Here is a 27,200-nt window from a genome sequence, read left to right on the forward strand (position 1 = left end):
CTGAGTGTGGAAAAGCTGGTATGAACTCGATCTATTTTGTTTTTGTAAATATGACTAGCTCATCATGCCTGATTCAACTTTGTTATGAGAGAAACATGTTTGCAATGACAACTTAGAGATCATAGTTGCTTATGCCATGCTTACTTAGCTAGGAGCTTATAATGGTTTGTATTGGATGCCCACATGAATGTTGAGATGACTGTGTTGTAGTATGATAGGATGGTATCCTCCTTTGAATGATTCAAGTGGCTTGACTTGGCGCATGTTCACGCATGTAGTTGAAACAAAATCAACATAGCCTCTATGATGTTCATGTTCATGGTGATTTATGTCCTACTCATGCTTGCACTCAATGCTAGTTAATCTCAATGTATTTTGATGACTGTTGTCACTCTCTAGTTGGTCGCTTCCCAATCTTTTGCTAGCCTTCACTTGTACTAAGCGGGAATACTGCTTGTGCATCCACTTCCATAAACCCAAAGTTGTTCCTTATGAGTCCACCATACCTACCTATATGCGGTATCTACATGTCGTTCCAAGTAAATTTGTATGTGCCACTCTCTAAACCTTCAAGAAATAATCTGTTTTGCATGCCCGAACCGCTCATGTGGTGACAGGGGGCTATTGGTATCTTCCATGCTAGGCGTGTTATCCTCGATACGTGTTTATTCACTATCATTCACGAGAAAGGGGCCGGTAATTGGAATTCCCAGATCCATGCTCAAATCGAAAAGATAATTTCAAACAAAACTCCCCAGGATTGATGTTGGTATGGACAGTACCCGAGGATTCGGCTAGCCGTGGATTGTGATTGATTGGTGGTGGGGAGTCAAAACTTTACTTTTCTGTTTGGGAACCGCCTATAGCATGTGTAGCGTGGAAGATTGTGAGAACTCTTAGTCATTGCATTGACAATGAAAGCATGCCACAAAAAATTATTATCTCTGTTTTAAAAGCTTGAGCTCTCGCACCTCTACAAATTAATGCTTCCCTCTGCGAAGGGTCTGTCTATTTATGTTCTTGTTGAGTCATCCTCCTCTTACAAAAGCACCAATTAGAGAGCACCTCTATCATTTTTATGCTTTGCTTTTAACTGTGTTTAGTATGACTGTGACTGGATCTTCATTGCCTTGAATTATAATGTTTAGTCAGCCCTTGGTCTTTGAAGCTGCTCTGCATTTATGTTTTGTGGTCTCAGAAAGAGCTAGCGAGATACCATCTGTTCGTACTGCTTCATGTTGTTTTGATTGAAGTGTTGACGTTTGAGGCTTATTATTATTTGCTCGCTAGCTGATTAGGCCACTGATGTGAGTTTACCGTGAGACCTAGATGTCATTTGCTTATGTGGTCTGCTTGTGATCTTGCTGAAATTCTCGTTATGAGTTAGACATAGCTGCAACCACAAGATCAAACAGAGTTCGTCAAAGTTTTTTTTTGTCTCTTTCAGTTTGTCAACTGAATTGCTTGAGGACAAGCAAGGCTTTGAGCTTGGGGGAGTTGATACGTCTCCGTCGTATCTACTTTTCCGAACTATTTTGCCCTTGTTTTGGACTCTAACTTGCATGATTTGAATGGAACTAACCCGGACTAACGTTGTTTTCAGCAGAATTGCCATGGTGTTGTTTTTGTGCAGAAATAAAAGTTCTTGGAACGTCCTTAAAATTTATGGAGAATTTTTCTGGAATAAAAGAAAAATACCTGCGCAAAGTTACACCGGAGGAAATGTGCCAGTGGGCCACAAGCCCCTCGGTCGTGGCCACCCCCCTGGTTGCGCCGTGAGGGCTTGTGGGGCCCACGTGGCTCCACCGCCCCCAAACTCAGCTCTATATATTCTGTCTCGCCCGGAAAAAAAATTAAGGAGAAGGATTCATCGTGTTTTACGATACGGAGGCACCACCACCTCCTTTCTTCATTTGGAGGGCAGATCTGGAGTCCGTTCTGGGCTCCGGAGAGGGGAAATCTCGCCATCGTCATCATCAACCTTCCTCCAACGACAATTCCATGATGCTCTTCACCGTTCGTGAGTAATCTCATCGTAGGCTTGCTGGACGGTGATGAGTTGGATGAGATCGATCATGTAATCGAGTTAGTTTGGACGGGGATTGATCCCTAGTATCCACTATGTTCTAGATTGATGTTGCTACTACTTGGCTATGTTTAATGCTTCTCACTAGGGCCCGAGTGCCATGATTTCAGATCTGAACCTATGATGTTGTCTCCAATATATGTGTGTTTTAGATCCTATCTTGCAAGTTGTAGTCACCTACTATGTGTTATGACCCGGCAACCCCGGAGTGACAACAGCCGGAACCACTCCCGGAAATGACCGTAGTATGAGGAGTTCATGTATTCACCACGTGTTAATGCGTTGGTCCGGTTCTTTATTAAAAGGAGAACCTTAATATCCCGTAGTTTCCATTAGGACCCCGCTGCCACGGGAGGGATGGACAATAGATGACATGCAAGTTCTTTTCCCTAAGGACGTATGACTACATACGGAATACATGCCTACATTAGATTGACGAATGGGAGCGAGTTACTTATCTCTCTGTGTTATAGCTGTTACATGATGAATCACATCCGTTATACTCATCCATCACTGATCCACTGCCTACGAGTCTTTTACTACTGGTCCTTGCTACGTTACTTTGCTGCTAGTGCTGTCGCTACTGCTGTTACTTGCTGCTGCTATCACTACTTATGTTCCTTGCTACTGCTATCACTACTGTTGTTACTTTGCTGCTACTTGTTGCAAGACTTTTCTGGAGCCGTTGCCGGGGAAGAATAATTCCCCGTCCACGTGGTATTTACTGGCGCCATTGATACAACAAGTTAGGAATAGTCTGCCGTCAACAGATCTTTTCTGACACCGTTGCTATCATACCACTTTGCTACTGATACTTTGCTTGCAAACACTAATCTTTCAGGTGTGGTTGAAATTGACAAACTCAGCTGCTAATACTTGAGAATATTCTTTCGCTTCCCTTTGTGTCGAATCAGTAAATTTGGGTTGAATACTCTATCCTCGAAAACTGTTGCGATCCCCTACACTTCTGGGTTATCACGCCTCAATATGCTCACATAATGCCTCTCCGCCAAATTGGAGCATCACCCCGTCAACTATGTGACCACAACATCAAATATTTGTCTCTCGTCCTTATTTTGGATTGTGAAGCAACTGTACTTTATGTTGCTTCAAAATTTCTGAAATTTTACCAGAACATTCTCCTATCTATAAAACATCTCTCCACCTAATTTTAGATCATTTTATCTAGCCATTTGCCCTCAGTAATTCTCCTAAGATTCTGTCCAGTGGGATACTGTGTGAAGGAAGTACCACTTTGGTTCATCCAGATGGTATGAAATTTATACACTGTCTTCATATTCCCAAATAACTCATCTCCTTCAAATTTCAACTCCATCCAAGCAAGTATGTGAGTGCCACTACATACTTTGCAATTCTGTCCAGTAGAGCTCATTGAACTGCAAGTGCTAGCTATCCTTGCTCATTTGAGCTGAGATTTTGCCAGGATAGTGACCTTAGTAGATGATTAACCCTAGCCAATGATCTTGCCAAGAGGAGCACTGTAGTGGCCACACCGCGGCGCAAACAGGTTGCTGTTGGTTACTTGTGGATCAATGTGTCGTCACATCAGAGCCTACTTTTCTTCCTTGAGGGGTCAAGTCAACTCACAGCAATGTGGAGAAGGCCCTAGACATGTCCTGGCCGCGTGTGCTGCGTGGCAACGCCATGGCCGCATGGTGACCATGCCAAATGCAGCCAGACGGATGCTCTATGCGATGGTGTTGTCGGGAGCGCCTCTCCAACGAGCTCTGGCTTGTCCACAAGCGTCGTAGGGCTTCCCAGTGCATTCCCGCACCATCCAAATCCCTCTCCCCCTTGTCCCGTAGCTCCTGACTGTCTCTGTTGACCGCCGGAGCGCCGCCACGGCGACGGCCATCTCGAAGCCTCGGTCGCCGTCGTGTAGCTCCTTCCCGGACCTATATAAGGCTTGCCCCGAGACCCTCTCATCGTCACCGCCAACCTCGCCACTTCCCCTTGGTCCTCCCCAGCCCATCACCCAAGCTCCCGAAGCCCTCCTCGTCCTCCATTGTCGCCATGGTCGCCGGCCTCCTCCGTCAAAATTAGGCCAAGGCAGCACTCTTCTCCTCTCCATTTTACTCGCAGTAGAACCCCCCTCTCCTGGTGCACCTCCCCGTCCTCTTTGCTCGACGCCGGAGTAGGCATGGCCGCGGCTCCACTGCTCGACCGCCGCCTCTGCTCGTGGCCATCGCACGGTACAGTCGTCCTGCTACTCCCCGGCGCTAGTAGCAGGTCCAGGCGGACGAGGCGCCTCGTCTTGGTCCTGCTGGTGGTCTCGCCAAGGCCGGAGGTGGACGAAGCCGACCGGGCCATCGCCGGCTGAGCGCCCCCGCTCCTCGTCTGTCTCTTATCGCAAGCGGGAAGAAGAGCGAGGAGAGAGAGGGGATGGGGTAGGTCCCACCCGTCAGCTGGACTAATGAAGTCAACAGGCCCGTGCGTCAGTTAAAGTGGAGGCGCATTTCATGAAATGCGTTTTCGGTTTACCGAATACGAATTTCGGAAAAGGCGCTTTCATTTTTTCAGCCGCTGGCCGAAAGGACTATTTAGTGAACGTCCGCTCGTTAGGGCATTTTTCTACCTAAAAAGTGAACGACCACAACTTTACGACCGTAACTCCGATCGAGTTGATTCCAAAGCCCATGTCTTCATAGCGTTGAGCCCGTCATGTTGGTATCATTTTAACTATGTGTTCACATAGTGGAAATGACCATTTTGACCTTGCCTGTAATCAGCCCCCTCCGAGAGAGAACTGTTTCCGGCAGTCAATTTCGCGGACTCTCCGCACTTCTTCCCGATGGTTCCTTCACCCCCAGGCAAGCCACAACCCTCATTTGCATAATTGCATTGCAATATCATAGTTTAACCTATTACTTTAACCGCAATTATAATTATTTGTAGTTTGGATTAGATTATGCAACGTTTGAATAAATTCTTGAATAGGGGACTACTATGTTGAGTGTGGGATTGTTAGCAACTAGTATTTTATCCACTAGTCGATGCCATGATGTTGGAGATTACTATCTATGATTATTTTGGGTTTCATCTGGCAGTTTGTGCATATGAATCAATAGCAGTGGCCTGAGCTTATTGGTTATTCAATTACTATGATATCGGAGTGTCAACCATGAAAGAAATATTATTCAGGGATAGGATACTTAGTTGGTTAATCGACAGTCACCTGTCTGGGCTTATTAGTGCAGCCACATTTGCCGGTATGGGACGGCCTTGACTTGGTCTGATCCCGTGTTCTTTTATCGGTACCACCAAAGAGGGAAGTTTATGCACGCGTGCTGCCCTGGCCATGTAGGCGGCGATAACCTTGTGAGCCCAGTTGAGTTGTTTGGGCCCGTCCCCGTTTGGGACAGTTTAGTTTGGCCACGACGGTGGCAGGTGTAATGAGGACACATGGGCCACCCAGGGTAGGACTCTAAGGGAGGATGAATGCATGTGGTATGATGGGAGAGTTACGGGTCAGGCAGGTTTCATTGGAGCAATATTGATCCACCCGAATGGGATCACGAGGTCAGTGCTCCATGATGTGAGTAAAGTGCGCAACCTCTGCAGAGTGAAAAATCTATTCGAATAGCCGCGTCCATGGTATTGGACAGCCCGTCCAGACCTCAGTAGGTGGTCAACCATAACCATGATAGTGATGATAATGATGGAAGAACTCGTTTGAGTATGGTAGCAGTTGGGCATCATGCCGGTGACAAGTTTTGATGTCCGTCTTGAGGATATTCGCTGAAGGTTCCTGGCGAGATCACGAGTTGGTCACTAGAGTACAGTGAGAGAAGCCTGGTATAGTTAGTTTCAACTATCCCTTCGACGAAGATAAATCTTTACCTAATCTTGATTGCTATGATGTTGTCTTGTCTTCATGTTGATGTTTGTTGTGAGCTTGCGAGTACATTCAAAGTACTCACCTGGCGTGTCATGCCAGTTTACAGGTCATGCCATGATTGCTTGCTTGTCAAGGATCCTGAGTTGCGAGCTAGGATACACGTTCCAGCCAGAGTCCCTGTGGAGTGGAGTTCATCACAACGGTCGTTGTTTCGCTGCTAGCGTAGAATTTTACCGTAGGCAGGTGCAGTATCGTTGTAATCCATGTACCCTTGTAACCTTTTCCATAGTAATAAAGAGCTGATTTGTTCTATGCCAACGGTGCCGTATTCCAGAAGACTTGTCCCTGGGCTAGAATACGGGGTGTTTCGGTTTCCTCTGAGTGGGGGTGCCACAAGTGTTGGTATCAGAGGAGGTCTGGCTGTAGGACGTCCTAGACCGCGTGAGCGTGAGTAACCGGTAGTATAGGATCTAGTTGGATCGTTGCACTTGTTTGTTGCATTTGTTTGTGCATAGCATGCATATAGACAAGATATTTTATCACTAATGATTGATTTGATGAGTGCAGGTAGCATGGGTCTTGATGCACCACATGTACCCACCAGTTGAATATTTGCTCCTTGGTGTGGTGTCATCTTCGCCCCAGCGAAGTGATACCAAGGTGCGTGGTTGTGTTGATCCCTTGTCGATTTGAAGCACCGGTACCACACCAATGCATTCTCTTCAGCCACCCTATTGTCTCGGTGATAGATATGCTTCTATCCCGGATCTTGCCCATCCCTATAGCCGTGTTGGCAAGCCTTACTGATCTTGCTTATCAGAAAAGGGCAATGTTCGCAAGCCTTATTTTCATCATTATCCCACCCTGCCCTCCATCCTAAGGACGAGTACGGTTTTTCTCTATACGCTTGATGATGATGCGGTCGTGACCACCGTGTTCCAACCCACGATCATCAAGTTCGTCCTCGTCAGCTTTCTTTCACACACATTGATTCACTTTTCTGCACACGGCCATAGCATGTTAGGTCGTAGTACCGGAGTTCTTGCGAGATCTGTGTCCTTAAGTAGGAATGCATATTATTGTTGTGAATAGCTGTAGAATATGATATTGCATGTGTGTGATCTTGCTGCTTTGTGTGTGTTAATCTTTTCTCTTGCTTCTTTCTTTGGGCCCTTGGTGTTACCTTATTTTCCCCTTATGGAAGTTTCTCACCGACACTGGACTCAAAGAATCAGTGAAGAGACAATCATTTGGAAGCTCAGTTCAGCAGTATAGAATTTTAAGCAGACTACATTATATCGGGAATATCAGGCCTGAATATAAATGATATCCTGGTTGGATGGGTTATCAACATCAAGTATACATTAGTGCAACCTTCGCAGCAACAATCATCGAATCAGCAAGAAAGCAAGGATGTGTACATTTTGAGTCAAAGGCATGATTCATATACGCGATTGAGTGTGTTATGAATACAACTTGAAACCTGCTATATTTTGGAAGCAAGTCATAATGTGCTATGAACTTAGTGTTCAGCAAGAAGGATAGCCGAACACCCTGTTGCATACAACGAGTAACCGACAACCGGAACATTAAGGAGATATATATGCACTTAGCTTGCATATGGCTAAAACAAAGCTTCAGGTATAAGCAACCCAGTCTTTCTCCGCAAGCTACCAGGATAACTTATCACACAAGGTTCCTGTGACTTCCTCAATATGACACACGGATATTTCTCATACAAGAAACCCATGCATAAGGTACCGAGTCTTAATCAGCAAGTCTTTAAGGGGGGGAGCATTTGAGATACAGTACCCAATCTTCTTCAGGAAGCTACCTCGATAGAAACTTCAAGCAGAAGCTATCCAGTCTTCCTTGACATGATACTCTTGATGACTCACAACACAATCTAAGTAACCTTTGTCACAAAGTCATCGCATTCTCACTAGTACAAGCTATTCCACCAACAACTCGCAGCATATAACCATGCATCTCAAGGTCCGCTCCACAACAGTTGGTCAGAAGGCAAAAAGTCAGTGAGGACACAAGCCTATTTCAGGAATCAAACACTTAGCCGCATAGACCCAATAGATATGGTGGACATAATACCAAGGCCATATGAGTTAATTATACAATGATGCCAGCCTAGTGGGAATCCGACTATTCCATGAGCTATATAAGAAGAAGAACGCCAGTTATACACTTCAGTGAGATGACCAACAACCTATGGATAAGGTGTATGGGACACAGACGAACCCTTGCCTGTCTTTCTTCGGTGATGGCACCACGCCTCTGTTCCGAGCTGTTTTCGACCGTCCGGGGTGGATGCCGACTTTTATTTCTCTTGTCGGCAACTGACCGTGCTCTGAGCTATTTTTTTGGCCGTCTCGGCAGCTGTTGAATTTCATTCTATAGAAGTGACCCTATGCTCTGAGCTGTTTCTCGGACGTCTTAGGGAACTGCTACTTTCTTCTTATCGACACCGTCTCATGCTGTGAGCTGATTTTCAACCGTCTTGAGTCGGGGTTGAGTTACTCGAATAATGTACCAGATCTGAGTTGTAAAGTCCGTTTTGGTGGCTACTGGTTTATTTGCCGGTTGTTGAGGCATAATTTATGCCTAAGTAATTTTGGTGATTGATGACAGTACCGTACAGGACTAATCGTGTGTGTCAAGGTTTCAGGCAACATTCGTCAACGACACAAGACGACACGACTCCTCTCTTTGGGAACGGAAGCATGGCGCTATCCTAGATTCTCTTCATTTGAGTCATAGGAAAGCCGTACTATTAAGAGGGGATCCGTAGTGGAAAGGTTTGGGTGGAATCTATCTTTGCACACGCACACCTCTATTTTCTCCCTTTCCTTTATCCTTGGAGCGGCCCTCGCCGTTTTGTTCTTTGCGTCTCGGCAAAATGGTCCCCAGCGGTAGTACCGCTGGTCCCAGCGGTAGTACCGCTGGACTGCCAGGGGTAGTACCGCTGCAGCCAGCGGTAGTACCGCTGGCTGGCGGTAGTACCGCCAGGCTGGCGGTAGTACCGCCCTGGCTGGCGGTAGTACCGCTCCAGGTGCCCTGTTCCACGTACCTAGCGGTAGTTCGTGGACGGACCCTTTTGCGAAGACTTTCTCGGCGGTAGTAGTGCTTATGCACTACCAAGGGCCAGCGGTAGTACCGCTGGTTCCAGCGGTAGTACCGCTGGTGCCAGCGGTAGTACCGCTGGAAGGGCCAGCGGTAGTACCGCTGGTGCCAGCGGTAGTACCGCTGGAAGCCCCAGCGGTAGTACCGCTGCATCCAGCGGTAGTACCGCTAGGCAGCGGTAGTACCGCTCCTTCCCAGCGGTAGTACCACTGGAACTCGGGCAGAGGGTGGGAAAACGGTCTGAATTTTGCCCCCACTATATAAAGTGTTCTTCTAGCTGAGGAACCTTATCTCTTACCTCTCTAAGCTCCATTGTTGCTCCACAAGCTTAAAAGTGCCCGATCTCTCTCCCTAGCCAATCAAACTTGTTGATTCTTTAGGGATTGGTTGAGAAGGCCTAGATCCACACTTCCACCAAGAGAAAAGTTGATTCCCCCACCTATCCCTTGCGGATCTTGTTACTCTTGGGTGTTTGAGCATCCTAGACGGTTGAGGTCACCTCGAAGCCATATTCCATTGTGGTGAAGCTTCGTGGTCTTGTTGGGAGCCTCCAAGCTTTGTGTGGAGTTGCCCCAACCTTGTTTGTAAAGGTTCGGTCGCCGCCTTCAAGGGCACCTATAGTGGAATCACGGTACCTTGCATCGTGCGAGGGCGTGAGGAGAATACGGTGGCCTTAGTGGATTTTTGGGGAGCATTGTGCCTCCACACCGCTCCAACGGAGACGTACTTCTTGTCAAAGGGAAGGAACTTTGGTAACACATCCTCGTCTCCATCGGTTCCACTTGTGGTTATCTCTAACCTTTACTTTGTATTTGCTTTTCCTTGTGACAATATCTTACTTGTCTTAATAGGTCTTGTTGATAGCTTCTATAGGGGTCACCTCTTTGTCATATTATTTGTGAACCCGTATGGTGTTTACCTTAACTTGTTAAGATTAATTAAAAAGTGGTGTTGTCTATTCACCCCCCCCTCTAGCCAACCATATCGATCCTTTCAATTGGTATCAGAGCCACGTCTCCTTATTAAGGGTTTAACCACCCGAAGAGTATGGAAGGCGAAGAGGAAGTGAACCATGGGCAACCCGAGGGCATGGACTTGACTTCGGTCACAAGGGACGACTTGAATACGGCTATGGCAGCCCTCAAGACGTCCTTGACGAGCGAAGTCAAAACCATGCTTAAGGAATTAATTGATGGTCCTAAAAGTTCACCCGAACCGGCTTTAGTGGTTAAACCCACCATTTCCGATTCGGAGGCCAACTCCTCTAAGGAAGCGGCTAAAGGTATGCAACCTGCTTCACCTCACGAAAAGGATGGGACTGGAACACATGCCTCTGTTCCACCTCCCATGACTTATGGAGGACCCGTTCTCGCACCTCGTCTTAATCCTGTTGGTCCTCCTCCTAAACTTGTGAAAGGTGACTTTGCTAACTGGGTATTTTCTATTAAGTCTCATTTGAATCACAGCTCAACAAACTTGTGGAGAATTATCGAGCAAGGATATTACCCCCATGACCCAAGCAACCTCACTCCAAGAGAAGATGCAGACAATCAATATAATCACTCTGCGCTGTTTATCCTTCAGTCTGCTGTGCCACCTGAAGATCTTCCCCACTTACGTCCCTTCACATTGGCCAAGGATTGTTGGGAGCATATTATGGTGTTGTATAAGGGAAGCTCAAGTATTCAACGATCCAACTATGAAGTAATACTTGATCAGGCCGATGAGTTTGTGATGAAGGAAGAAGAGGACCCTCGTGATCTCTATCGGAGGGTGACTGCTATTGCCATGGCACTAAAGGATCATGGAAGTAAGGATGTGGATGACACTTGGGTCAAACGCAAGTTTCTCAAAGCCATCATGCCTTTCAACAAAGCCATGTCATCTGTCATTCGTCAGCGGCCAGACTTTCACTCTCTGTCTTCCAGTGAAGTGTTGGATGAGTTCATTGCAATGTCAATCATGAACGAAACAGTCGACAATGCACTTGCTCGTGTCCGATCAAAAACCACTTCACCCAAACTTGCGTTGAAAGCAAGAGTAATTCTTGAAGAAGAAGAAGAAGATGAGGAAGAGGAGAGCTGCCCGGAAGACACAAAGTATGCCTATCATGAGCACATGGCTCTTGCATCAAGGCAATTCTGGGGAAATAAAAGGAACTCAAGACCAACCTTCAACAAGAACAACTCAAGTGGTTTCAAACCCAAACAACGAGTAAGGACATGTTATAACTGTGGCAACGTGAGTCACTTCGTGGCAGAATGTCCATATGAGAAGAGAGAAGACAATGGAGGCAAGCTCATTCGCAAAGACAAAACCAAATCATTTCCAATCAAGAACAACTTTGTGAAGAAACCTCACCCAAAAGGAATGGTGGCCCTGGAGGAGTATCCTTCTGATGATGATGATGATGATGATGATACAGTGGCAACGGCAACTGTTGCTATAGCCACTACCCCTTCCCAGAAGGTGTCTCTCTTCAACGCCCCCAACGAGAACCACATCACCAAGTGCCTCATGGCAAAAGGTACCAATCAGGTAACTTCTATCATTAAGACCAACATTACTTCTGCTCCTTCATTGTTAAATTGTGTAGAAGATAGTGATGTTGGAGAACTTAATGAGCATGATCTTGATAAGTTTCTATGCACTATTAAGGGAGAAACCAAGAAGCATTTTGTTGCTCTCTTAGAACAACTGGGTGAGGCCACTGACCTTATTGAGTCTCATGAGGAGACCATCTCCGAGCTTCATGGACATAGTCGTGACTATGCCGATGAAATTGCCGAATTATCTAGTAATCTAGAAGAAGAGCGCACTCTTCGTTTGGCTCTTGAGGAGTCATATAACGATGACTGCACTAAAATGCCAAAGAAACTGGATCATGATGTTGTTCTTACTCGCATGCTTAAATCTGAAAAGTATGCTCTTGAGGTTGGCCGTGACAGACTCAAAGAAGAGTTTGACATACTTGACAAGGCCCACAAAGCCTTGAAAGGTGCTCATTTCGCTCTGAAAGAGTCTCATGATCAACTCCAAGCAAAGCTTACCAAGGAGATCTCTACTTGTCCTCCCTTTGTGCTAATTGATAATACTTGTGCAACTAACCCTTGTTGTGAGCATGTTCATCTTGTGGAAGAAAATGCCAAGTTAAAGGAGAAACTTGAGAAGGGCCTTGTGTCATGCAGACAAGGTGAGAAGAGTCTGAACGATCTCTTGAGCACTCAAAAGGGTGTTGTAGGAAAGGAAGGAATTGGACTTACCTCCAAGTCAAAAGGTAAAAGAAAGAACAAGAGCAAACGATCTCTCACCCTCATGGACATCTTTGTCAAGGAGGGTGAGGGGACTCAGAAGGTGAACAGGAACAAGGTGGACTATGGGAACCTCAAGAAGGGCAAAGCCGCTCCTACTAACACAGCCGGCAAACTCAATTCCTCTTATGTGTTATGTTGTGCTAGTGATGGGCATGTTTATGCCAGATTTATTGGTTCCTACGATGAAGATATTGAATGGGCTATCTGGGTTCCTAAGACCCTTGTCTCTAACATGAAAGGACCCATTAAAAAATAGGTACCTAAAACCAAGCCTTGATCTATTGCAGGAGTTTGCTTCCGGTGGGGTGTCATGGTTGCTCGATAGTGGAGCAACAAATCATATGACCAGAAGCAAGGACTTAGTGGTGGATGTGCACCCTTCTCCATCTATGCCCACCCATGTCCAATTCGCTGATGCATCCTCGTCAAAGGTATTGGGATTTGGTAAGGTGGTCGTCTCTCAAGATTTGTCTATTGAGAAGGTCATGCTTGTTGAGTCTCTTGCCTACAATTTACTTTCCGTTCGTCAACTTGCAATCATGGGTTTTTCCACATTCTTTAATATTGACACTGTGGTCCTCCTAAGGAGCAAGACTCTTAAAGTAGCCTATGTTGGACATGTCGAAAATGGTCTCTATGTGGTAAACTTTTCAAAGCGACCTACTAAGATTGCGACATGTCTAATGGCTAAAGTTGACGTGGGCTGGCTTTGGCATCGCCGTTTAGCTCATGTCAATATGAGGTCTTTGCAAAGTCTTCTGACAGGGGACCATGTTCGTGGACTAACAAATGTGAGCTTTGCTAAAGATCGTGTTTGCAGTGCTTGCATTGAAGGAAAGATTCATGAAACTGCTCATCGTCCAATAACTCTTATCTACACTAAGAGGCCATTGGAACTTCTTCACATGGATCTGTTTGGTCCTCCAACATTTGATAGTCTTGGAGGCAGAAAGTATTGCTTAGTCATTGTTGACGACTACTCAAGATATACCTGGGTATATTTCTTCAAAAGGAAGAGTGAAACTCAACAAACGGTCATCAACTTTGCCAATGAAGCGCAACGTCAACATGAAGCAAAGATCTTGATGATTAGGAGTGACAACGGCACCGAGTTCAAGAACTATACCCTAGATGAGTTTCTAGGTGATGAGGGAATAAAGCACCAATATTCTGCACCATATACCCCTCAGCAAAACGGCGTGGCAGAAAGGAAGAACCGGACCTTGATAGACGCTGCACGAACAATGATGGAAGAATTCAAATCTCCATACAACTTCTGGGCAGAGGCCATCAACACAGCATGTCATGCGTCCAATCGGCTCTACATCCGCAAAGGCTTGAACAAGACTCCGTATGAGATTCTAACTGGAAACAAACCCAATCTCAAGTACTTCCGGGTATTCGGTTGTAAGTGTTTCATTCTTAAAAAGGGAGCTCGGTTAGCTAAATTTGACTCTAGAGCACATGAGGGTATCTTTGTTGGTTATGCTACAAACTCTCATGCTTACCGTGTCCTCAACAAGTCCACCAGACTAATTGAGGAGACGTGTAACGTGGAGTTTGACGAAAATAATGGCTCCCAAGTGGAGCAAAGTGGTCTTTGTGATATAGGTGATGAAATTCCTCCCGAAGCCATAAGAAGAATGGGGATTGGTCAAATACTCCCCATTGAGGAACCCCTTATGGCCGAAGGAGAAGGACAATGCTCTACTCAAGTGGAGCCATCACCCCCACAAGCCCCACACGCTTTCGATGAACAAAGAGAAGACTCTCAACAAGTTGATCAAGCTCTCGGTCAAGATCAATTGCCTAACAATGGTGATATGCCCACTCAAGCACTACCCCAAGACCTTGAACCAACACGAGATCAAGATCAAGAGCAACCACTAATACAAGATCAAACTAGTGAACCTGCTCAAGTCGAAGGACAAAGTGATCAGGAGACTGTCTCACAATTCCCTTCTGGAGCTCCAACAACCGGCTCAAGACGCAAGGGCAAACAAAAGATACAAGTCGATGCTCCCCTGTTATCTAATGAAGAACTCTTGGAGCGTCGAGCAGCCAAGAATGCGAACAAGCTGAAAGCCAAGTCACATCTTATGAAGAATGTTCTTGGTAGTTTAAAAAGGGGAGTATCTACCCGTCAACAACTTTGGAATTATTGTGAGCATCACGCGTTTGTCTCGTATTGTGAACCTCAACAGGTACAGGAAGCGCTCAATGATGAGGATTGGCTTATGGCCATGCACGAAGAACTTAACAACTTCGAGCGCAACCAAGTATGGGATCTAGTGCCACGACCAACGAAGGAACATAATGTCATCGGAACCAAATGGATATTCAAGAACAAGCAAGATGCAAATGGAATTGTGATTCGAAACAAGGCAAGATTGGTGGCTCAAGGCTACTCCCAAGTCGAGGGTATCGACTACGGTGAAACCTTTGCCCCTGTCGCTCGTCTAGAATCTATTCGCATGCTACTTGCTTTTGCTTCTCATCATAACTTCAAATTACAGCAAATGGATGTGAAAAGTGCATTTCTTAATGGTCCTTTAAATGAGTTGGTATATGTCAAACAACCCCCGGGATTCGAACATCCCAAGCTCCCCAATCATGTGTACAAACTCAATAAGGCACTCTATGGTCTTAAACAAGCCCCACACGCGTGGTATGAGTACCTTACTGAGTTGTTACAAGATCGTGGGTTTGAAATTGGGAAGATTGATCCCACTCTTTTTACTAAGAGGGTTAAAGGGGATTTGTTCATATGCCAACTATATGTTGATGATATTATCTTTGGCTCTCCTAACATTTCATTCAATGAAGAATTTGCTGCGCTAATGACTGAGAAGTTTGAGATGTCCATGATGGGAGAGTTGAAGTTTTTCCTCGGATTCGAGATTAAACAAGGTCTAGAAGGGACATTCATCAAACAAGCCAAGTACACTCAAGACATGCTCAAACGGTTCGAGCTCGAAGATGTCAAACCGGTCAAGTTTCCCATGCCAACCAGATGCAAGCTTGACAGTGATCCCAATGGTAAAGCAGTGGATCAAAAGGTATACCGCTCCATGATTGGATCCCTCCTTTACCTTTGTGCATCTAGACCGGATATTATGTTGAGTGTAGGGATATGTGCACGGTTTCAATCCGCACCAAAAGAAAGTCATTACATGGCTGTCAAACGAATCTTTCGATATTTGGCTCATACCCCAAACTTTGGCCTCTGGTATCCCAAAGGAGCAAACTTCAATCTAGTTGGCTATTCTGACTCAGATAGGGATGGAGATTGTGTGGAGAGGAAGTCAACATCTGGAGGGTGCCAATTCCTTGGTCGCTCTTTGGTAAGTTGGTCTTCAAAGAAGCAGAACTGTGTCTCCTTATCATCCACCGAAGCTGAGTATGTGGCAGCTGCAAGTTGTTGTGCACAATTGCTATGGATGAGGCAAACTTTAAAGGATTATGGTGTCACTTGTGACAAAGTGCCTCTTCTATGTGACAATCAAAGCGCCATCAAGATTTTCCTCAACCCAGTGCAACATAGCAAAACCAAACATATTGATATTCGTCATCACTTCATCCGTGAACATATCAAGCTAGGTGATATTGAGGTTCACTTCATTCACACTGAAGAGCAACTTGCAGATATTTTCACCAAGCCACTTGATGAAGCAAGGTTCCGGGAGTTAAGGCATGAGCTAAATATCATTGATTCAAGTAATGTGGATTGAAACTAGGCATATTGCACCTCACTTCACATTCCATCTTGGTCTAGATGTAGGCATGGACATAGGGGGAGTGTTGTTCTCTCAATAAACTCTCCCTCCCCCTATTATGCGTAAATCAATCTAGTCTTTCACTTTTGCCATTGTCAAATGGTGCTTGTGCTTCAAAGACGAGCATTGGTCATGAACCCAAGGATAATTCTTCGCGGTGTCATACCATTGTCTCAAACATAGGTGGCCACGGCCACCGCCCCTCCATCCTCTCGTGCGTATAAAGGAGAGGATATACAATGACAAGTCAGTACATTTTCTTGGAAGTCATCCCTTCTTACTCACTTGTCATATGCCCAAGTCCCTCTCTTTTCTTAACGCCGCGCTGCGACATTTGCAGCGGTACTACCGCCAGGGTGGCGGTACTACCGCCAGGACCCCAGCGGTACTACCGCCAGGGGTAGCGGTAATACCGCCAGGACCACAGCGGTACTACCGCTAGTGGTAGCGGTACTACCGCCAGAGCTCAAAATCTAACTCGGCCGGCTGGAATATTTCTAGGGTTTCGAGGGGGAGCGGTACTACCGCCAGGGGGAGCGGTACTACCGCCAGGACCCCAGCGGTACTACCACTGCACCCCAGCGGTACTACCGCTGTCCGTACCCCTTGGGCTATATAAAGGGAGGGGGAGCCCGATTTTCAATCTGTTTCTTCTTCCTGGCGGCTCCTCCCTCCCCTACCCCGAAAACCCCCCGATTGGATCTCACTTCGTGGAGCTCTTTCTCCCCGTTGGTGTGGAAAGGCTGCTTCACTTCTTCTTCCTCCTCCAAAGCCATGAATCCCGGTAACAAAAGCTCCTCCCTTCTTCTATTATGTTGTTCTTCGTGTTCTAGGGTTAGGAGCATTGGGGATTGGATTCATCTTGTTGATCCTATGGTTAGTTATTGGATGGCATGAAGGAATTTTTGAGGGGAGTATAGGTCCAATGGTTGTTGTTATGATTGCTGCCATGGTTTAGGACTTCACCGTCTTAGATCGAATATTTGAACTTTTGGATTAGATCTGAAACGTGCTCTCTCTTGCCTAGGCATGTTTGCACCTCGTATTACTATGTGTTCCTCTTGTCATTAGGGCTGGGGTGTATGCCTTAATGTTCATATTCAGTCCATGCCCTTGAAAACGAGTTTTACATGTGTAATCTGAAAGTCAAACCCCCAGCGGTACTACCACCAGGGGGTAGCGGTACTACCGCTAGGCCCCAGCGGTACTACCGCCAGGGGTAGCGGTACTACCGCTATGACCCCCAGCGGTACTACCGCCAGGACTGGCGGTACTACCGCCAGGCCCCAGCGGTACTACCGCCGGGGGTGGCGGTACTACCACCAGAAGCATTCTCGGTGTATTTTCTCTTTTGCTTAGCAATGCATGTTTTCGTTTTCTGCTCTTTCAAGATCCATTGCCTTGACTTTTCTTGTCGCCTCTTTTTTGCTTTGTGGTCTGTGTCACAGGTGGCTCTGCTCGCCGTTCGAACCCCCCACGGGACACGGCATCCAAACAGTTTCGCAACACAGAGGCGCCCGAGGGGTCTGCCACGTCCGATCTTCCCCCTAAGAAGAAGTCCTTTAAGAAGGTCGCTCACAAGGACAAGAGGGTGAATATCCGCACAATGTCTCCCAAGGATTTTCTGCAATTTCGCACCAAGAACCACTATCTGCAGGAGAGGGAGAAGATCGATGGTGTTGAAAATGTCTGGGTTAAGGACCATTGCAGGATATATCGAGATGTCATTGCAAACTTCAAGAAGAACTATGTCTCTGTCCAGTGGATTGATCTGGCACACCTTCAGCGGCACACAGAGTACTTTGGTGATGCCCTTGCTTTGATTGACAAGATGGGCCTCAAAAACATCATCTCCTTCAAGACGGATTTTGACCCCACGGCAGTTGCTCAGTTCTATGTCACAGTTCACTTCTCCCCTGATGAACAGCGCTCCATGATATGGATGACTGGGTCACAGAAGATGACTGGTTCCTGGACAGAGTTCATGTAGTTCCTGCACGTTGATTTTCAGGGTGCTGACACCCCTCTTGGGCTACGTCCTCACGCTCCAGCCCCCACTGATAAGGGCCTCGCAAAGGACAGACTGTAGACACTGTATCTGAGGAAGGGGTGCTTCCCAAGCACCTGGACATCATGCACCGCATCTTTCGAAACACCCTCTTCCCTCGGAGTGGTAACTTCGATGAGGTCCATGGCTCCTTGGCTGAGATGTTGTTACTGTGTGAGGAGGCTATGTCTATGGAGTCTGCTCAACTGGATATTGCAGATGTGATGTTCACAGAACTATGGAACTGCATCATCAACCGTAAGGTCCCTATCTACGGGCCTTACCTGTTTGCATACATCTGCTATAAGTGGCAACAGGCGTTTCCGGATGAGGTGCTCTACGCACAATCTGACTACATTGTGCATGACCCAATCAAGCTGCGCGTCAAGGACAAGTGGGCCAACCCATCTTCATCTTCTCAGCACATGGACACTGATACAGAGACAGCTGCTAGTAGAGGACCTGCCTCTCAGTCCCGCTCGTCTGCCATGCCATCTTGGGCTATCAAGTTGCAGGACAAGATGAAGACTCTCTTCTGTATGCAGGCCAAGGGTCAGTATCAGACACACGTGGCTCAGAAGCAGAGCCGCCAGAGACATAAGCGTGTTCTCAGGACCTTGGATGTGGACATCTCCAGTGGCTCAGAGGACGACATCACGCCTGAGGCCACGTGGATGCAGGCTCAGGGGTACCAGTGGTCGGGTGATGAGGCGCAAGATGAGGAGGAGACTGACCAGGAGGGGACCGACGAGTCTGGTGATCCTGAGGACGAGGAGTAGCTACCTGTGACATTAGGTGTGCCCCCTTTTTGGTGTCTTGTGCCAAAGGGGGAGAGAGTTTAGGGATTTGATTTCATTCGATCTTGCATTGCTTTGCCTTATTTGCTTTGAACTTGGTTTGCTTCGTTTGCTATCTTGTGTGAGACATGATATTTCCTATGTGAGATTAGATTTATTTCCATCATATGCTGTGAGTCATATGTCATATATCTCTATCTTTTTACTCTCATATTATTATCCATGCAAATCCGGTATTGTCATCAATCCACCAAAAAGGGGGAGATTGTTGAGGCATAATTTATGCCTAAGTAATTTTGGTGATTGATGACAGTACCGTACAGGACTAATCGTGTGTGTCAAGGTTTCAGGCAACATTCGTCAACGGCACAAGACGACACGACTCCTCTCTTTGGGAACGGAAGCATGGCGCTATCCTAGATTCTCTTCATTTGAGTCATAGGAAAGCCGTACTATTAAGAGGGGATCCGTAGTGGAAAGGTTTGGGTGGAATCTATCTTTGCACACGCACACCTCTATTTTCTCCCTTTCCTTTATCCTTGGAGCGGCCCTCGCCGTTTTGTTCTTTGCGTCTCGGCAAAATGGTCCCCAGCGGTAGTACCGCTGGTCTCAGCGGTAGTACCGCTGGACTGCCAGGGGTAGTACCGCTGCAGCCAGCGGTAGTACCGCTGGCTGGCGGTAGTACCGCCCCTGGTCAGCAGTAGTACCGCCAGGCTGGCGGTAGTACCGCCCTGGCTGGCGGTAGTACCGCTCCAGGTGCCCTGTTCCACGTACCTAGAGGTAGTTCGTGGACGGACCCTTTTGCGAAGACTTTCTCGGCGGTAGTAGTGCTTATGCACTACCAAGGGCCAGCGGTAGTACCGCTGGTTCCAGCGGTAGTACCGTTGGTGCAAGCGGTAGTACCGCTGGAAGCCCCAGCGGTAGTACCGCTGCATCCAGCGGTAGTACCGCCAGGCAGCGGTAGTACCGCTCCTTCCCAGCGGTAGTACCGCTGGATCTCGGGCAGAGAGTGGGAAAACGGTCTGAATTTTCCCCCCACTATATAAAGTGTTCTTCTAGCTGAGGAACCTTATCTCTTACCTCTCTAAGCTCCATTGTTGCTCCACAAGCTTAAAAGTGCCCGATCTCTCTCCCTAGCCAATCAAACTTGTTGATTCTTTAGGGATTGGTTGAGAAGGCCTAGATCCACACTTCCACCAAGAGAAAAGTTGATTCCCCCACCTATCCCTTGCGGATCTTGTTACTCTTGGGTGTTTGAGCATCCTAGACGGTTGAGGTCACCTCGAAGCCATATTCCATTGTGGTGAAGCTTCGTGGTCTTGTTGGGAGCCTCCAAGCTTTGTGTGGAGTTGCCCCAACCTTGTTTGTAAAGGTTCGGTCGCCGCCTTCAAGGGCACCTATAGTGGAATCACGGTACCTTGCATCGTGCGAGGGCGTGAGGAGAATACGGTGGCCTTAGTGGCTTTTTGGGGAGCATTGTGCCTCCACACCGCTCCAACGGAGACGTACTTCCTGTCAAAGGGAAGGAACTTCGGTAACACATCCTCGTCTCCATCGGTTCCACTTGTGGTTATCTCTAACCTTTACTTTGTATTTTCTTTTCCTTGTGACAATATCTTACTTGTCTTAATAGGTCTTGTTGATAGCTTCTATAGGGGTCACCTCTTTGTCATATTATTTGTGAACTCGTATAGTGTTTACCTTAACTTGTTAAGATTAATTCAAAAGTGGTCGTTGTCTATTCACCCCCCCCTCTAGCCAACCATATCGATCCTTTCACCGGTTTTATCCAAGGGTTCAAACGGTTGTTACCCTATAGCTACAACTTGTTAAGTAATATGACTGCTGGAATATTGTATCTGGCAGCACCCATGGCCATCCAAGGAATAAAGAACACATTAGACCAAGCTCTTTCAACTAAGGATCCATGCAAAGAGAACTATAATGAAGGAACAAGATTGGCCATATAGGTATGATAATGGTTGCAAGATCAACATGGTACAGATACTCGAAACAGTCTGGTTTGATACCAATCACCATGGGTACACACCCATGTGGTCTATTCCATTTGCAAGGACCATATATCGAGTGAATTCGCTCAGCCCAACCAGATATGCTCAGAATCGCCAGAAGGGCATATTCGAATCTATGAGGAAGACTAAGCAGTTCGATTGCAGCAATAATGTTAAAGCATTACACGGCCTACTATTCATTTAAAAGTGTTGACAGACAGAACGACCAGAATGTTGAACAACAACCTCAGAACATGTGTCCTCACATATGGGAATCGGTCCAAAGATAGCCTGCCGTGAACAAGATCTTTCTGCAAGAACCTGTGTCAGTAAAGTCATGAGACATAAACGGATCGAAGTCATAGTAACATATGAGGATACAGTGAAACAAACCACCTCGAAGCCAGGTAGTGAGTCAGATAACCCACCAGGAGCATCATACCAAGGAAAAAAGGAAACCCGAGTTAGAAACAGTTTCCTCAAGTGGGGATATTCATGCTTGAACCCCTGAGGAACCAAATCTCGAGGACAAGATTTCTTTAAGGGGGGTAGTTTTGTAACACCCTGGATTTCGCCCATTTTTTATTTTAATTTTGGTCTGGATTTTCTTTTCTGTGGCTTGGTAGTTTTGGAACCTAAAGGGATCATCCTTGATTTCTCTTCCCTAGTAACTTGCCAACCTCCAAACCAATGCAAGACCTTGTCATTTCCATCTTGAACCAATCCTAATAATCTTTTCCTTGGGAATATTCCTTTTTGTATTAAAGGAATAACCCTCTTGCTCTGGGTTGTGAAGAAACCCACATTTCTATGATTTAAAAAAATCCCAAATAATTCTCATAAATCTCTTGGGTCATATCTTCCTTAGATATCACAAAATCCTTCCTTGCCATGTTCAAAAATATTCCTCAAATATTCCTTTTTCTGATTCTTCCCTAGCTGTCAAGTTGTGAAGCAAGTACTCTTTTTATATGCTTTCTTGATCTAAAAATTTGTGGTCAATCTTTCCTATCCATATCATTGCCTCATGCAAAAAATTCAACCTCATTTGGCTAGTAAATATTTCTTGGCAAATTTCCAAAGTTTTTGATCCAGAGGAAGCTTTGTGAAGTAAGTGCTAGCTAAGAGTATTCAAATAAGTTGAAATTGTGCCATGGCCTCAATATGCTCAAATAAAGCCTCTCCACAAAATTTGAGAATCACCCCAGCAACTATGTGACCACAACATCAAATATTTGTTTGGTCATTATTTTGGATTGTGAAGCAACTCTACTTTATGTTGCTCTATAATTTCTGAACTTTTACCGAAACATTCTCCTATCTATAAAACATCTCTCCACCAAGTTTTATCTCATTTTATCTAGCCATTTTCCCTTAGTAGTTCTCCTAAGATTTTGTCTAGTGGGATACTATGTGAAGGAAGTACCACTTTGGTTCATCCAGATTGTATGAAATTTATACAATGTCTTCATATTCCTCAATAGCTCATCTCATCCAAATTTCAGCTCCATCCAAGAAAGTATGTGAGTGCCACTACATACTTTGCAATTCTGTCCAGTAGAGATCATTGAACTACAAGTGCTAGCTATCCCTACTCATTTGAGCTGAGATTTTGCCAGGATAGTGAACTTAGCAGATGATTAACCCTAGCCAAGGATCTTGCCAAGAGGAGCACTGTGGTGGCCACACCACAACACAAATAGGTTGTTGTTGGCTACTTGTGGATCAAGGTGTGGTCAAACTAGAGCCTACTTTTATTGCTTGTGGGGTCAAGTTAACTTAGAGAAATGTGGAGAAGGCCCTAGACATGTTCTGGCCGCGTGTGTTGTGTGGCAATGCCATGGCCGCATGGTGACCACGCCAGACGCAGCCAAACCAGTGCTCTGTGCGATTGAGTTGTCGGGAGCGGCTCTCCAGCGAACTCTGGCTTGTCCATAAGCGTCGGAGGGCATCCCAGTGCGTTCGCGCACCCTCCAGATCCCGCTTCCCCTCGTCCTGTAGCTCCTGGATGTCTCTGTGGACTGCTGGAGTGCCGCCACGGCGACGGCCATCTCGAAGCCTCGGCCACTGTTGCGTAGCTCCTCCCTGGTCCTATATAAGGCGTACCCTGAGCCCCTCTCATCTTCATTGCCAGCCTCGCGCACTTCCCCTTGGTCCTCCCCAGCCCATCACCCGAGCTCCCGAAGCACTCCTCGTCCTCCATTGCCGCCATGGTCGTCGGCCTCCTCGTTCAAAATTAGGCCAAGGCAGCACTCTTCCCCTCTCCATTTTACTCGCAGTAGAACCCCCCTCTCCCGGTACACCTCCCCGTCCTCTTTGCTCAATGCCGGAGTAGGCGTGGTCGCGGCTCCACTGCTCGACCGCCGCCTCTGCTCGCGGCTAACGCATGGCGCAGTTGTCTTGCTGCTCCCCGGTGCGAGTAGCAGGTCTAGGCGGATGAGGCGCCTCGTCCTGGTCCCTCTGGTTGTCTCGCCACGACCGGAGGTGGCCGGAGCCGGCCGGGCGGTTGCCGGCCGAGCGCCCCCGCTCCTCCTCTGTGCCCTGTCGCAAGCAGGAAGAAGAGCTAGGAGAGAGAGAGAGAGAGGGTGGGACAGATCCTATCCGTCAGTTGGACTAATGAAGTCAACAGGCCCGCACACCAGTTTAAGTGGAGGCACATTTCATGAAATGCATTTTTGGTTTACCACAAACGTATTTCTGAAAAGGCACTTTCATTTTTTCAGCCGCTGGCCAAAAGGACTATTTAGTGAACGTCCGCTGGTTAGGGCATTTTTCCGCCTAAAAAGTGAACGGCAACAACTTTGCGATCGTAACTCCGATCGAGGTGATTCCAAAGCCCACGTCTTCATCTCGTCAAGCCCGTCATGTTGATATCATTTTCACTATGTGTTCATACAGTGTAAATGACTATTTTTCCCTTGCCTCTAATCAGCCCCCTCCGAGAGAGAACTGTTTTCGGCAATCAATTCCGCGGACTCTCCGCACTTCTTCCCGATGGTTCCTTCACCCCCAGGCAAGCCACAACCCTCATTTGCATGATTGCATTGCAATATCATTGTTTAACCTATTACTTTAAACACAATTATAATTATTTGTAGTATGGATTAGATTATGCAACGTTTGAATAAATTCTTGAATAGGTGACTACCATGTTGAGTGCGGGATTGTTAGCAACTAGTATTTTACCAACTAGTCGATGCCATTCCATTGGAGATTACTGTCTATGATTATTTTGGGTTTCATCCGGCAGTTTCTGGATACGAATCAATAGCAGTGGCATGAGCTTATTGGTTACTGGATTACTATGATATCGGAGTGTCAGCCATGACAGAAATATTATTCGGGGATAAGATACTTACTTGGTTGATCGAGAGTCACCTATCCGAGCTAATCCGTGCAACCATATTTGCCGGTATGGGATGGCCTTTACTTGGTCTGATCGCGTGTTCTTTTATCGGTACCACCAAAGAGGGAAGGTTATGCGCATGCGTGCCTTGGCCCGATAGGCGGCGATAACCTTGTGAGCCCAGTTGAGTTGTTTGGGCCCGTCCCCGTTTGGGATAGTTTAGTTTGGCCATGACGGTGGTAGGTGTCATGAGAACACATGGGCCACCCAGGGCAGGACTCCGGGGGAGGATGAATGGCTGTGGTATGATGGGATAGTCACGGGTCAGGCAGGTTTCGTTGGAGCAATACTGGTCGACCTGAATGGGATCACGAGGTCAGTGCTCCATGATGTGGGTAAAGTGTGCAACCTCTGTAGAGTGAAAAATCTATTCGAATAGTCGCTGCCACGGTATTGGACAGCCCATCTAGACCTTAGTAGGTGGTCACCCATAACCATGATAGTGATGATAATGATGGAAGAACTCGTCTGAGTATGGTAGTAGTTGGGCATCATGCCGGTGACAAGTCTTGGTGTCCGTGTTGAGGATATTCGCTAAAGGTTCTTGGTGAGATCACGAGTTGGTCACCAGAGTACAGTGAGAGTAGCCTGGTATAGTTATTTTCAACTATCCCTTCAGCGATGATCAATCTTTTCCTAATCTTGATTGCTATGATGTTGTCTTGCCTTAATGCTGATGTTTGTTGTGAGCTTGCGAGTACATTCAAAGTACTCACCTCGCGTGTCATGCCAGTTTATAGGTCATGCCATGATTGCTTGCTTCTCGAGGATCCCGAGTTGTGAGCTAGGATACACTTTCCACCCAGAGTCCCTGCGGAGTGGAGTTCATCACAATGGTCGTTGTTCCGCTACTAGCGTAGAATTTTACTGTAGGTAGGTGTAGTATCATTGTAATCCATGTACCCTTGTAACCTTTTCCATAGTAATAAAGAGCTGATTTGTTCTATGCCAACTGTACTGTATTCCAGAAGACTTGTCCCTGGGCTGGAATACGGGGCGTTCCGGTTTCCTCTGGGCTGGGATGCCACAATATCTAGGAGAGCTAGGTCTAGTACTTGAATCATAGTGTTCAGTTTCATTAGATTCAGCAATATTACCAGTTTCAGCATTCACTCTAGAAATTTGTTCATCAAGAAATTCAAGAAGTGTCACCGTAGTACCAAGCAAAGTATCATAAGCATAACGTATAGCAGAAGTAGTATCATCAATTACTTGAGACATATCAGATCCAGTAATAGGTGGTGGTGTTGTAAGTTTACTCATAACAGATGGTGAATCAAGTGCAGAGCTAGATGGCAGTTCCTTACCTACCCTCATAGTTGAGGGGTAGATCTTGGTTTTAGTGTCTTTTAGATTCTTCATAGTGATCAATAGATATAAATTCGAAGTGACTCAGAGAATAAGGCTATGCTCCCCGACAACGGCGCTAGAAAAAGGTCTTGATAACCCACAAGTATAGGGGATCGCAACAGTTTTTAGAGTAGAGTATTAAATCCAAATCTATTCATTCGACACAAGGTGAGGCAAAGAATATTCTCGAGTATTAGTAGCTGAGTTGTCAATTCAACCACACCTGAAAGACTTAATATCTGCAGCAAAGTATTTAGTAACAAATTAGTTTGGAAGTAACGGTAACGGTGGCAAAAGTGACAGTAGCAGTTTTGTAGTGATTGTAACTGTAGCAATGGAAAAGTAACTTAGCAAAGACCAATATGTGGAAAGCTCATCGACAATGGATCAGTGATGGATAATTATGTCGGATGCCATTCATCATGCAACAGTCAAAACATAGGGTGATACAGAACTAGCTCCAAATCATCAATGTATTGTAGGCATGTATTCCATATATAGTCATACGTGCTTATGGAAAAGAACTTGCATGACATCTTTTGTCCTACCCTCCCGTGGCAGTGGGGTCCTAATGGAAACTAAGGGAAATTAAGGTCTCCTTTTAATAGAGATCCGGACCAAAGCATTAGCACTTAGTGTATACATGAACTCCTCAAACTACCGTAATCACCGAAAAGAATCCCAGTTATTGTCACCCTGGGGGATGCGGATCATAACTCGTAATAGGTGTTTATAACTTGCAAGATAGGGTCAAGAACACATATATATTCAGGAAAACATAATAGATTCAGATCTGAAATCATGGCACTAGGGCCCTAGTGACAAGCCTTAAGCATAGCAAAGTCAAAGCAACATCAATCTCAGAAGATAGTGGATACTAGGGATCAAACCCTAACAAAACTAACTCGATTCCATGATAGATCTCATCCAACCCATTACCTGTCCAGCAAGCCTACGATGGAATTAGTCACGAACGATGGAGAGCATCATGAAATTGGTGATGAAGGATGGTTGGTGATGACGACTGCATCGATTTCCCCTCTCCGGAGCCCTCACGAGGAAGAACATGAGGTGGCGGCGGCTCCGTAGCGTGAAACGCGATGATTTCTTCTCTCTAATATTTTTCTTTGTAGATGGGAATATATTGGAGTGGCAAATAGGTCGATGGAGCTTCAAGGGCCCCACAAGCCCGGGGGGCGCGACCAAGGGGGGCGCCCTGCAGGCTTGTGGCCTGGGGGTGGCCCCTCTCCGGTAGATTCTTTCACCGGTATTTTTTATTAAATCCAAAAATATTCTCCATAAATTTTTAGGTCAATCCGAGAAATTTTATTTGTGCACAAAAATAACACCAAGGCAATTCTGCTGAAAACAACGTCAGTCCGGTTTAGTTCCATTCAAATCATGCAAATTAGAGTCCA

This window comes from Hordeum vulgare, chromosome 6H (genome assembly GCF_904849725.1).
Source record: "Hordeum vulgare subsp. vulgare chromosome 6H, MorexV3_pseudomolecules_assembly, whole genome shotgun sequence".
Classification (NCBI taxonomy): domain Eukaryota; kingdom Viridiplantae; phylum Streptophyta; class Magnoliopsida; order Poales; family Poaceae; genus Hordeum; species Hordeum vulgare.